The 11,083-nt window shown below is 39.0% G+C and overlaps 1 long non-coding RNA gene across 1 annotated transcript; it reads left to right on the top strand.

Moving 5' to 3' along the window:
- The first annotated feature begins 2,239 nt into the window (after positions 1-2,239).
- Positions 2,240-6,911, top strand: LOC309540366. Its single transcript, XR_014223222.1, has 2 exons — positions 2,240-2,330; positions 6,682-6,911. It is a non-coding gene; the product is annotated as an uncharacterized lncRNA (long non-coding RNA).
- Positions 6,912-11,083: the final 4,172 nt, after the last annotated feature.

Consider the following 11,083-nt stretch of genomic DNA (forward strand, 5'->3'; position numbering starts at 1 on the left):
AGACTCAGCAGGCCTGATGATATAAACCGGTGAGAAGAGTTGCTACTCCATTGATTTTGCCAGAATGACACCAAATTGTAACATCTGAAGAGCTAGTCGATGCTTAGAATTCAGTAAAACCTACAGAGAAATTGTTTTAGAACGATGAATGTGTCAGATTTCTCCCTGATGAATGGATAGCAATGAGTAGCCATACCTCAGTTTCATTGAAAACATAATTTTGTTAAATAAATAATAAGTTTATAAGATTTCTGTGGGTTTTTTTTTCTTGAGGGGGTTGCTGCTGCTCTTAGTTTGATAATTTGTGTTTTGATGGATGAACCATTGTAGCTTTTATGTTTGCTTTTAAATTCTAAGTGGATGAAACAAGTGGAATACGCATACACACATACAGTACAATCCAAGAGAAAACATGTATTTCCCTCCAAGATTGTTATGAAATCACTCTGACTTTCAATGTTATACTGGACCTAGTATAATATCTTAGTATTGATCTATCCCTCAACAACTAGAGACTCAAGTAGACGGGCCATGGCCATACCCCATATGTAACTGTGGTAATCAGGGGAGATACTGCTTGTACTATTGTTTAACCATGAAGTGTGATCCATGGTGCAACAGTCTGAGTGTTATAGAACTCCCTTCCAGTGGAAATCAGACAGACACTGACTTTTTTGGAGAATTCGGTGCCTATCAAAGACAATTTTAGTCCATCATTACTTTATAGAAGAATAATCCTAGCCTGGCAATTGCTATATTTTGGAACAGTATAACATCATTTTAATATGTTTTTACCTGGTTTTCATAGGTGTTTAATATTGTTGCATTTCTTTCTGCTTCACGTGTTGCTTTGAACGTCTTTCTTATTATCAAGCAGCTAAGAAATTGTCAAAAATTACAAAATTAATAAATGAATGATAACAACAGATATCCAGTTTTGATTCCCTTCTAGGATCATCTCTGGGTTTGAGGAGGCCCTTGGCAGCTTTTCCTTTGGGGAGCTGCCAAATTTTGTGGGGAGGCAGTGCAGATGTCAGTGGGCTGGAGGCTCTGGCAAGGCACTAGGGGCCTGGCATGGTCCCATCCTAAACATTCCTGGATGATCTTTTAAGGATAACCATATCATTTCTGAAACACTTCATTTTCCCGTATGATGAGACACATTTTCCAAGGAGATACAAGTGCATTGCTGTTGAATTCCTGATAGGTCTCTCTAGACAAATCATAGCCATTTTTAAAAATCACATTCCCTTGAGCTTTTAAAGGAGAAAAAATGTTTATGAATTGAATTATAGCATGGCTCCTGAAAGTGCTGTACTCAAATAGCACTGCGCCTCATGCCAGTGGCTCTCTAGAGAGAAATTTGAACAACTATTCTCATTAACAGGGTAAAAACTCTTGGGGAAACTAAGCACATGAATATTGCAATCCTTCATTGGTGATATTTACCATGGATATTTTGGTGTTTGGTAAACCAGATGAACAGTACTGGGCTGAAGAAAGTATGTTCCGGCCTGGAGTGGGGAGAACTTTTGGCCACTAGGTATAAGATTAAGCCCTTGAAAAAATCTGAGGTAAACTCAAAGCTTCAAAGCCAGACTTCTGCTCAGTTCCAGTGGGAGCAGGATTTACTGCTTGTTCTCAAGAAGTGTTGCTGTCTTAGATTTAAGACGGCTCCTTATTTTGTTGTTGTTGTTGTTTTCCAAAGTAGATGCTTGCTTTGTATGTTTTAGACAATGTGAGGAGGTCCCTGTACCATAAGAAGTCTTCTCCTTTAGAGTTTATTTGATAGGAAAGAAGTGGTCAGGATAAGGATCACTGATGTGCCAGAGTAATTTTAGTAAGGCTCACAAGTACTGATTCCAGATATCTGTTCCATGAGCAAAGCACACTTTTGATGATTACAAGGGGATGAGCAGACCCCCTTAGTAACATTTAGTTCAGGATTCCTATACCCCTTTGGCTCTGCTCCAGCTGAACTCTGAATTTTGAAATGTCAGAATGGATTTTGTATAATAACAAGAACAGCTGTTGTTAGTTGCAGCAGCATTAGTGCATTTGTATCATTACAAAATTTTACTATGTGAAATTGTGCTATTGTGTAAAAATTAGCTTGTTTTAATTTATTTTTGGTTTTGGCTTTGTCATTCCTAACTACAAGCAAACAAGCAAACAAACAAACAGAAAAGGGAATCTTCTCTCACCCAGGTTGCAAAATTCCATAAATGTTTTGTTTGGAAAAATAATGGAATCTGACATTATGAGTTATCTCAGAACTTTAAAAACCCAATAAGGCGGAACTTCAAAAACCCAGTTGGAATCCAGCTGAGGTAGATTCCATAAGTATCTTTAGTAATTACAAATAACCGGTTACTAAATGCTGACTTGGTCCTAATTTAGGTCCTTTTGTGCTTTCAAATGCCCAAACATTTCATGCATATTATCTTATTGTAATCCTTACAACAACCATGCAAGGTAGGGTAGGTCAGAATTATATCCAGATGTTAAATCGGGTGATGAAGCATTTCCAGGTCAAGGGCTGTATTTACTTCTGGGCAACCTTCTGAAAGCCACATGCCAGTGATGGGTAGGACCTGAGGCAAAAGTCAGTGGAGCAACAGATGTAAATTTTACTTCTGTACATTAGGCTTCTTTCTACACACATGCGTCTCTATACACCATCCAAACAAGCAAAAAGCATTATCAGAGTACAAGGATATATTCCAGCCAGGCAAAAGTACTCAAGCAGGGTGCATGACAGGACTCAGCCTGCTAATCTTGTCATTCACATGCTCAGCATGTGGGCTTTTTGCTATATGTACATAAAGTCTGAAGTTCCCCACCTCTGCTATAGATGGAGGGACTGTGATTGAGGCTGAGTTGCTTCCCTAGTGAGTTTATTTCAGGGCTGGAATTCAAACCCAGGACTTCTTGAATAAGAGCTTAGTCTCTTAGCCACATCTGCTCTTACCACAGTATCTTTCTCGCCCTGTGGTAAGCTTGTACTGTAGACTGCGACATTGTGGCCAGAAATGAGGAGGATTTTAATCCTGCCTTGCTTTTGGACAGCTACAGGTAGGTGGTGAAGCTCCTCACAACTTGCTTTGATGATAACGCATGGCTCCTTCATACATTGACAAAACAACATGGCTACTGCTTCTCATGCTTCTTTGTGCACATGATAACAGGGCTGTCCCAATACATTTTGGCACCTGAGGCAAGCCACAAAATGGCTCCTCTGTCTTCGCCAGAGAAGAAGGGGTGAGTGAAGATCTACATCAGGAACAATGGGGAAATAAAGATCTAGACTGGGATCTGCTGCCCCATGGATTTGGCTACCTGAGGCGATCACCTCATCTTGCCTCATGTGTGGGCCGGTCCTGTCTGATAGCATTTGAATGAATTATTATGTAGCATAGTGGCCTAGTCCAGTGGCTCACCCAGGCAGACTAATATGATTTTCCAAAACAACAGATGTTTTATATGCCTATTACTAATCACACAATGCTGGGCCTCTTTCTTTATGAGTCTTCTCATAGGCATCTTCCTCAGGAAAAACTATACACATGCATGGAAACAAACACATGCCTTCAGGCTTCCAGAACTTTCTTTGGCTTTCAGGGCCTGTCTCAGCACACATAGGTACACACCCTCCCTCCCACTAGGGGATGCATTAACATTTTTGATTTTCAATCCCATACTTCCTCTCACAGGAGGCAAGACCAGCAACCAGCAAAACAGAACAAATAAATATTTTTAAAAAATAAGAGAGTCATTACAGAAATAATTATTTCAACTGCTCATGAGAGTAGGCACAACGGGTTTCAGAAAGAATGATGTCATTGTCTTAGATCCTCATGGAACCCCATGGCTGCTATGTAGTAATAACTTGCTATTTTAACAAAACATATACCATACAGATACCACATCTTATGTGGAGCCAATGGCTGTGTACATAGCATACATTTAAAGGACATGTCTTCTCCCAAAGAATCCCGGGAACTGTGATTTACCCTATAATCCCCAACACCCTTGACAAATTATAGTTTCCAAGATCCTCGGAAGAAAGCCATATGCTTTAAATATATGGTGCGTATGCAGCCCATGTCTCTAAGATCAATAACAAAAATGCATAGTGCTCAAATTGTTCTGGGCAGAGCAATCCAGTGAAGAAAGAGGAGAAGAAACCCATTAACAGAAAAATCATAACAACTGTGCTACCCTAGATTTCAGCTCTTCGGTATCTTATAACGCAGCTTAATATATCAAACAACTGCAAACTTTAAAAAAAAGAAAAGAAAACCACAAGATAGCTAAATGAAGCGAATATCTAATGAAGGGAATGAATAATTTATTAACAAGGAAATGAATGACTAATCACCTATCAGACTTAAGAACACCAAGATAACAAGCACCAAATGACTGTTTCTGAAAAGCTCAACAGATAAATGTTCAACTTTTTAAATTCAGGAAGCAAAACTGGTAAATTTTAAATGTATAAGAAAGAACAAAGAATTCAGTACCGTACTCATTACCATATACTATCCTGTAAGGCAAATAATTACCTGTCAACACTGTTATTTCTCTTTTCTATCCGCAGACGGAAAGCTTCCAGGGACAGCAAAAGCCATACATTCATGTACATACATGTAAAAACACCAATAAGAAAAGCACAAGCTTATGGATTTTTAATGGGTGCCGCAAGTGATCTTTTTAAAAAGGTTGTGAGCTGTAGTCAGCACCACGAGAATCTCTTCTTTGACTCCTTCCCCTACAAAAAACACCTCCACTTTAACCAGGGGTGCAGTTACCAACAGAGTATAAAAGCATGGGGAGTTGTTTTTGAAACATCTTTACTAACAGAAAAGTGGTCAGCATGTCTCTGGACCTGGAATAAAGAAGGACCCAAATGTATTTCAGGCAAATGTGGTTCTGTTTGGGGTGTATGTGCTGCATAATGACCAACAATGGGCAGAGAAAAATGTGCTTATGATCTGTGTTAAATAAACTGAATAGTCATACTGTGATGAAACTAGCCCCGTGAGGTCTAGTGGTATGACTCAATAAATACCTTTGGAAATACTCACTGCAAAATTGACATGGCCTTGCAACCCAGATAGAGCATTTGGTCATCTGTATATATTTTTTGTTACACAACATCACACTCCCCAAACACTAAGAGCAGAATCCCTCCTGGCATGCATACAGTTGAGTAATATGGAGCGATGGTAACAAAGCCAAGTGGAGGCCTCTTCTCACCCTTCCCCTCCCTGTGCAAGGGTCATAGTAGGCTTGCCATTAACTTAAGATGATTAGCTTTTCTCCATCCAGTCTTTCTTCTTCAAACCAGGATTCAAAGTAAATTCTAATGCCTCAATAGGGCTGGGTAGGAAACTGGCAGTAAGCTGGCATCTCTTTCTGGGTACTGGCTGGCATACTGTGATATCCATTCACAGTGGATGGGAAGAGATTAGGGCTTCTGGGGTATTGTGGTGACTTATCTGTGCATGCACAGCTGGATGTGTATTGCAAACAACTGTGCCATAATGTTTTGAGAATTTCATAAATCGGTAGACACTAGAAAAGGTATTGAAATCAGTTAAAGCAGTGTGGTGTGAAATTTAGGGTCAATTAAGCTTTTAGACTGAGGGCAGCTAATATGATGCTTTAGAGAAGTTTGGACCACAACTCCCATTTTTCCTTACCATTGACCATGCTGGTTGGGTCTGATGGAAGATGTGGCTCACAACATGCAGAGTGTACCCCAACTTTTAGACAGTTGCATTTTCTAACCATGATAAATCTCAGCATTTGAGCCAAGAGAAATGAGGAAAAAGAAGAGTACAGAAATGGACAGATAATTTTGTAGAGTGTGGCAAACTGAAATGAGAAAGTGTAATCCTCTCTTATGTGGTAAACATGATATATATTTTGCAACCATACTACATTTGATCAGGTCCATATACTACACTGCTAATTCCCAAACCAATAACTTCAAATAACGTGCCTTCATTCAATTAGTAAACATCTCCAGTTCTAAACATGCAGAAATGCAGTGGGGACTGGGGGACGTCTCTGAGAACAGGTAATTTTTACACTTGGACACGCACTAAGTAAACCTTACTGAATGTAAGACTGTAGTGTACAGTTTTGATTCAGAAAACTAATTTCTTTCTGGTATCAGACTTTTGAGGGGGGGAAATGGAATTAACCCATGTCAGTGCTAAGTTAGATATGGGAAAACATTCTTCTCTGAAACTGAGAGTGTGCAGCCTGCAGGTAAGTTCATGCTTTCCACTGAGATTTGCTGTCATATGAAAAACAGGAACCATATTCTGGTCCTGAATTAATTCATCTTGCCCTGAGGTGCCATACACTATGTGTGTTCAGAGAAGAGACAGCACTGTCATGATGACTCCCTCCTAGGCAGGAGAGCTGGAGGACAACAGGCTTTGCATGTTTTTTCCTCTACAATAAGCTTGGTGGGAAGAAGCTGTAATGCACCCCTAAAGGCATAAGTCACCCTGGACTTATTTATTGCACTGAGCAGTTTACAGAAGCACTTTTAACTTCCAGTTGTTAAAGTAAAATACAATCCCTTTAGCTATATGGTTGCATGAACAAGTCATTCATAAATTTAAAGCTCATGCTAATTTTGCTCTTTGTCCTTTGATCTGCAAGGGGGAAACAAAACACAACAACAAAAGTAATATAGAAGTCAAAAACAAGTTTCTTTCTTCAGCTCCAAAGTGAGACAAGAGCAAGTTAATTTTTAAGATGTACACCAAAGAAAGATGGAGAAAATCAAATGAATTCTTGATATCATCTGCTTCTTTTCAGCTTTACAATATTTGTGAAGTATGATGGCATAAAGCTTTTCTTTTTTAAAAAATAAAGCAATCATTACATGACAGACTACTTGGAACAGTGCTAATTTATTATATGTATCAGCTCTAAGTTCCACAGCACTCAAGTGTTTTCCTATATGAGATAATGGCAACATTCCAGTTATCCTAATTAAAAATAACTATATTTGGCTACATTTGCTGGTGACTACTTCTCTAGGAGCTTACTATATTGCCCAAACTAGGTCATATCCAAATGTAGACCAGTGTGAGTATTTTATTTCAAATTCCGCTCTAGGTAGATGGAATTTCCTATACCTTGAAGTATGTAGGAGGTTTCCTCCCCAAGGACAGGAACCTAGAAACTTTAGACCAATGGCTTTCCGTTATTTACCCCCCAAGGGCAACCCTTTTCACATCAACCTGTCTGCTAAGAAACTTCTTTGCTACACAACATTGTGTGTTGTAGAGGATTATTGGAAATATTTCAGGGTACACATAGAGGTCCAATGCTGTATTTGTGAGGCATCTTTAGCTTCACTGTTCATTGTCCACCCTGCATGGACTGAGAGAGAGTTGCTCAAGAAAACACTCAACTAGTCACTTCCAGTGGCTATACTTAGCAGTGGAAGACTGGTAATGATGGACTCTGATCCTCTCACTGATGAACATCTGAGGAACCCCAACTTATTTTCTAACACAGTTTGAAAAATAGTAACTATGTCCACACATTATTCTCTGCTACATATTTGCCTCTAGGTAGCTATATTTTCTAAACCATGTCCATAAGGGAGCATGTATGTATCAAAAGTAACTATAGGCAACATCTTACTTAACATGTTGAAGTGTTTGCAATTTTTTCGTGGTGGGTGAACTCCACTCACTTTGGAATGGGCTTGGTTAAAACAAGCTCTTTCCCAAGAAACGAATAACAGCAACAAACAATCTCCATGGACACTGTTCTAAAATGTGCAGCCTTCCCCCCTCAAATTGCTTATTATATTGTCAAAGTTTCTTGGTGTTCATACTGCCAATCTCCCTATGAGCTGTGGGATCTGAGTAGGTATTTTTGAGTGGTTTTTGCAATCTGAGGTGGTAGAATCTATTCAGTAGCTGAGAGGGGCTAAATCTCTTCAGTCTAGTCCCTGTACTACTTTATAGCCTATTTATATAGATGCCAACCTTTTACATTAAATATAGATAGAAGTGTTTCATTTAATAATTCAAAAATGTAGGAGGGAAAACAATGACAGTACAAAATAAGGTACTTATTTTGTAATAAGTACAAAATAAGGTACTGAATGTGGTTTTGTAAGGAGTCTTGCACATTCTTTTCTTATCCCTGGTTTTGTTTGTTGTTTTCTCATGTGTTTTCTGTTGTTGTTTTAGGTAAGATGGAATTGGTTCAGGCATTTATTCTGAGACCATAATATTATCAATAATATTATCAATATGACTTCCCACAGCAGTTTTATGTCAGGAAATATTTGTGGGAAATAGCCCCATAATAAAAAGTTGCCTTGTCAATAGCAGGGTCTGAAAAGCAGTCTCTGATATGGTAACTTTATTTTATTTTCTGGTGGTAACTATTTCATATTTATGGCTCATCCATGATATACAAAATGGAAGTGGTAAAAATAGGCCTTATGGTGATTTATCACCTCAGAATAAATATCTGAGGACCACTACTATTACAAGGTGGCATTTCACACCTCTTCAATCTTGTTTAACCTGGCGAGATAACATGAGAGGCTAATAATATAGGTGTGGTATTGAACCCTTCCACAAGATCATCTCTCAAGTGTAAATGCTACTGGGAAATTATTCATTGGGAACCAATGCACTACAGATAATGGGAAATGGCTGCACAGAAGTGCAAACAACTGTCACAAGGGAGGTGGTTCTGAATTGACTCCAAAGTTACCTCAGAAACTATCTCTAAAAGCCTCCATTTTACCACCTCATTGAAAATAACTGTGTATGAATGCCTGAGTAGTGAGTAGCTAAGGAATTTGGCCGATTAAGATTTGATATATTATTGCCTTGATTGATTAACGTCACACAGGACTATTGTTGTAACACTGCTACCAAAACCTCATCTTTCAAAATAATGAATGAATAGTCACATCTGGAAATGGACCTAGATTAGCCTTTCAAGCCATCCTTCTGAGCAGGGCAACTGTGTACCAATGTAATGGCAAAGAAAAGAAGAAGCAGAAAACCACTTTGCAAAAACCAATTACGCTAATAGCAGCCAGAAGTGTGGGCCAGCATAATGGGGCATAGATTTTCCATATTATAATGAGAATCCATTGTCACATTAGCTATGTGGAATTGATGTTAAGGCAACAAGGATGGAAGAGAATGGAATATAGAGAGGCATCACCATTGCTGAATTAGCATGGGGTGCACATCAAATCTTGATTAGTGGGTGAACAGATGTGACTAGCTTACGATTGGTTTTCGCCATTCCTTCTTTATCTCAGCATGCTTCTCTTTAATGGGAAATTTTAACACATGGCAAAGTTTTAACCTAATTAAGAACTTCCGCCATTACCATGTTAAAATGGAAACAATCTCCAGACAAGGGCATAACATCATGGCCTCAGTCTGAAAAATCTATTTTCCCTTAATGCTTTTTGAACATCCACCCCAAGGAAGGGTTTTGTATAAATCAGAAGCTTGGTTGCTCATGGTGAACATTGACTGCTCCTAACACACACACACACACACACACACACACACAGACACAGACACACAGTTGCCCAGACCCTGTGAATTTTGGGTCGGCATAGCTATCTGATTCTGATCACCATTTCTGGATGCATTTGCGTGATGATCACATTTTTGTGACTAGGGTTATCAGTGTAGGTTGCCTAAGGCATATCTCACGAGAACTTGAACTTGTTAGCAGCCTGACAACATATTGCCATGGGAAATACATAGGGAGCCAATTACTTCTTGATACAGGCACTTTGGGGGAATGTTCTGAATCGGAGTGAGAGCCTATTTCATACCCATGGCTCACCACACATGAAATGCGGGTGATAAAAATCAGCCTTATGAGGATTTATAGCCTCCACTCCTTAGCTAGGGGGAGAGGACCAGGTGTATGTGTAAAGGAGAATAATAAGGAGGCATCTGCAGGTTTTAGAGAAAGACGCCGCACAGAGATCTGAGTTTTTGAACTATGTGAGCTGTATGCTGTATCCCAAAATCTGATGTGGGAGCAACAAACTTTGCCATTCTCTTAGAGTGTTTCCTCCATGCTCAATCTGTACATCTTTAAATAAGTCAAATATCAAATAAGTCAATACTAATAAGCTTCTGGTGACCTGCTTCAAAAGGAAACTGAAACTGACTAAGCCATTTGCCCCTGGAACTTGTGTTCCTTTGGATGGGAAGTATATATATTTAATAAATATGCAAAATAAATAAACTTCTCACCACTTGGAGAAGTGGCAAGGTCATAACAATACTCATTTTGCATAATAATAATAATAATAATAATAATAATAATAATAATAATAATTTATTTATACCCCGCCCATCTGGCTGGGTTTCCCCAGCCACTCTGGGCAGCTTCCAACAGAATATTAAAATACAGTAGTCTATTAAACATTAAAAGCTTCCCTTTACCCTATATAATGTTCTATGGGTCTTCCAGACATACCATTTATAATGCTGTAGCTGATGTTCAATTTCTTTCTTTTTGTAGTGGACAGTTCACATCATTGGCCACATGTCACTGTTTTTTGGATGGTGATAGTGCTTTTGGATTGAGAAAAGTTCTGTCGCTGCAATAGTCACACCCCTTTTCATTCCCTTATTCCTCCAACCTGTAAATGTCAGGGATATGAGCATACGGAAAGGGTACTAACAGCCCTTTCAATTTGTTTAAAAGTGCACCCTTCCCCAGTCAAGTTGCACAGAATTGCTTTTAAATGAATATTTTATTTGAGGTCAGTAGGTAGAGCAATATTAATCCTGCCTTCTTCTCACATAGGGCCAAAGCTATGACTTTCCCGAACCCAATGAGCTCAAGGTGGGGGCAAAGATAAATGCTGCTTTAGGACATTGTAAATGGATTTATGCATAGTCTGCCTTCCCTTGTTTTGAAGGTATTTAGGAGGAATAATTATTTGTGTAGCTTATCTCATCCATACCATCACCAGAGGCGACTGGCTCACTTTGTCCAATGTGGAAGGGTTGCTACGGTACCCCTAGAGTTGACAAAC

This window comes from Podarcis vaucheri (assembly GCF_965113315.1).
Source record: "Podarcis vaucheri genome assembly, chromosome: 9".
Taxonomy (NCBI): Eukaryota; Metazoa; Chordata; class Lepidosauria; order Squamata; family Lacertidae; genus Podarcis; species Podarcis vaucheri.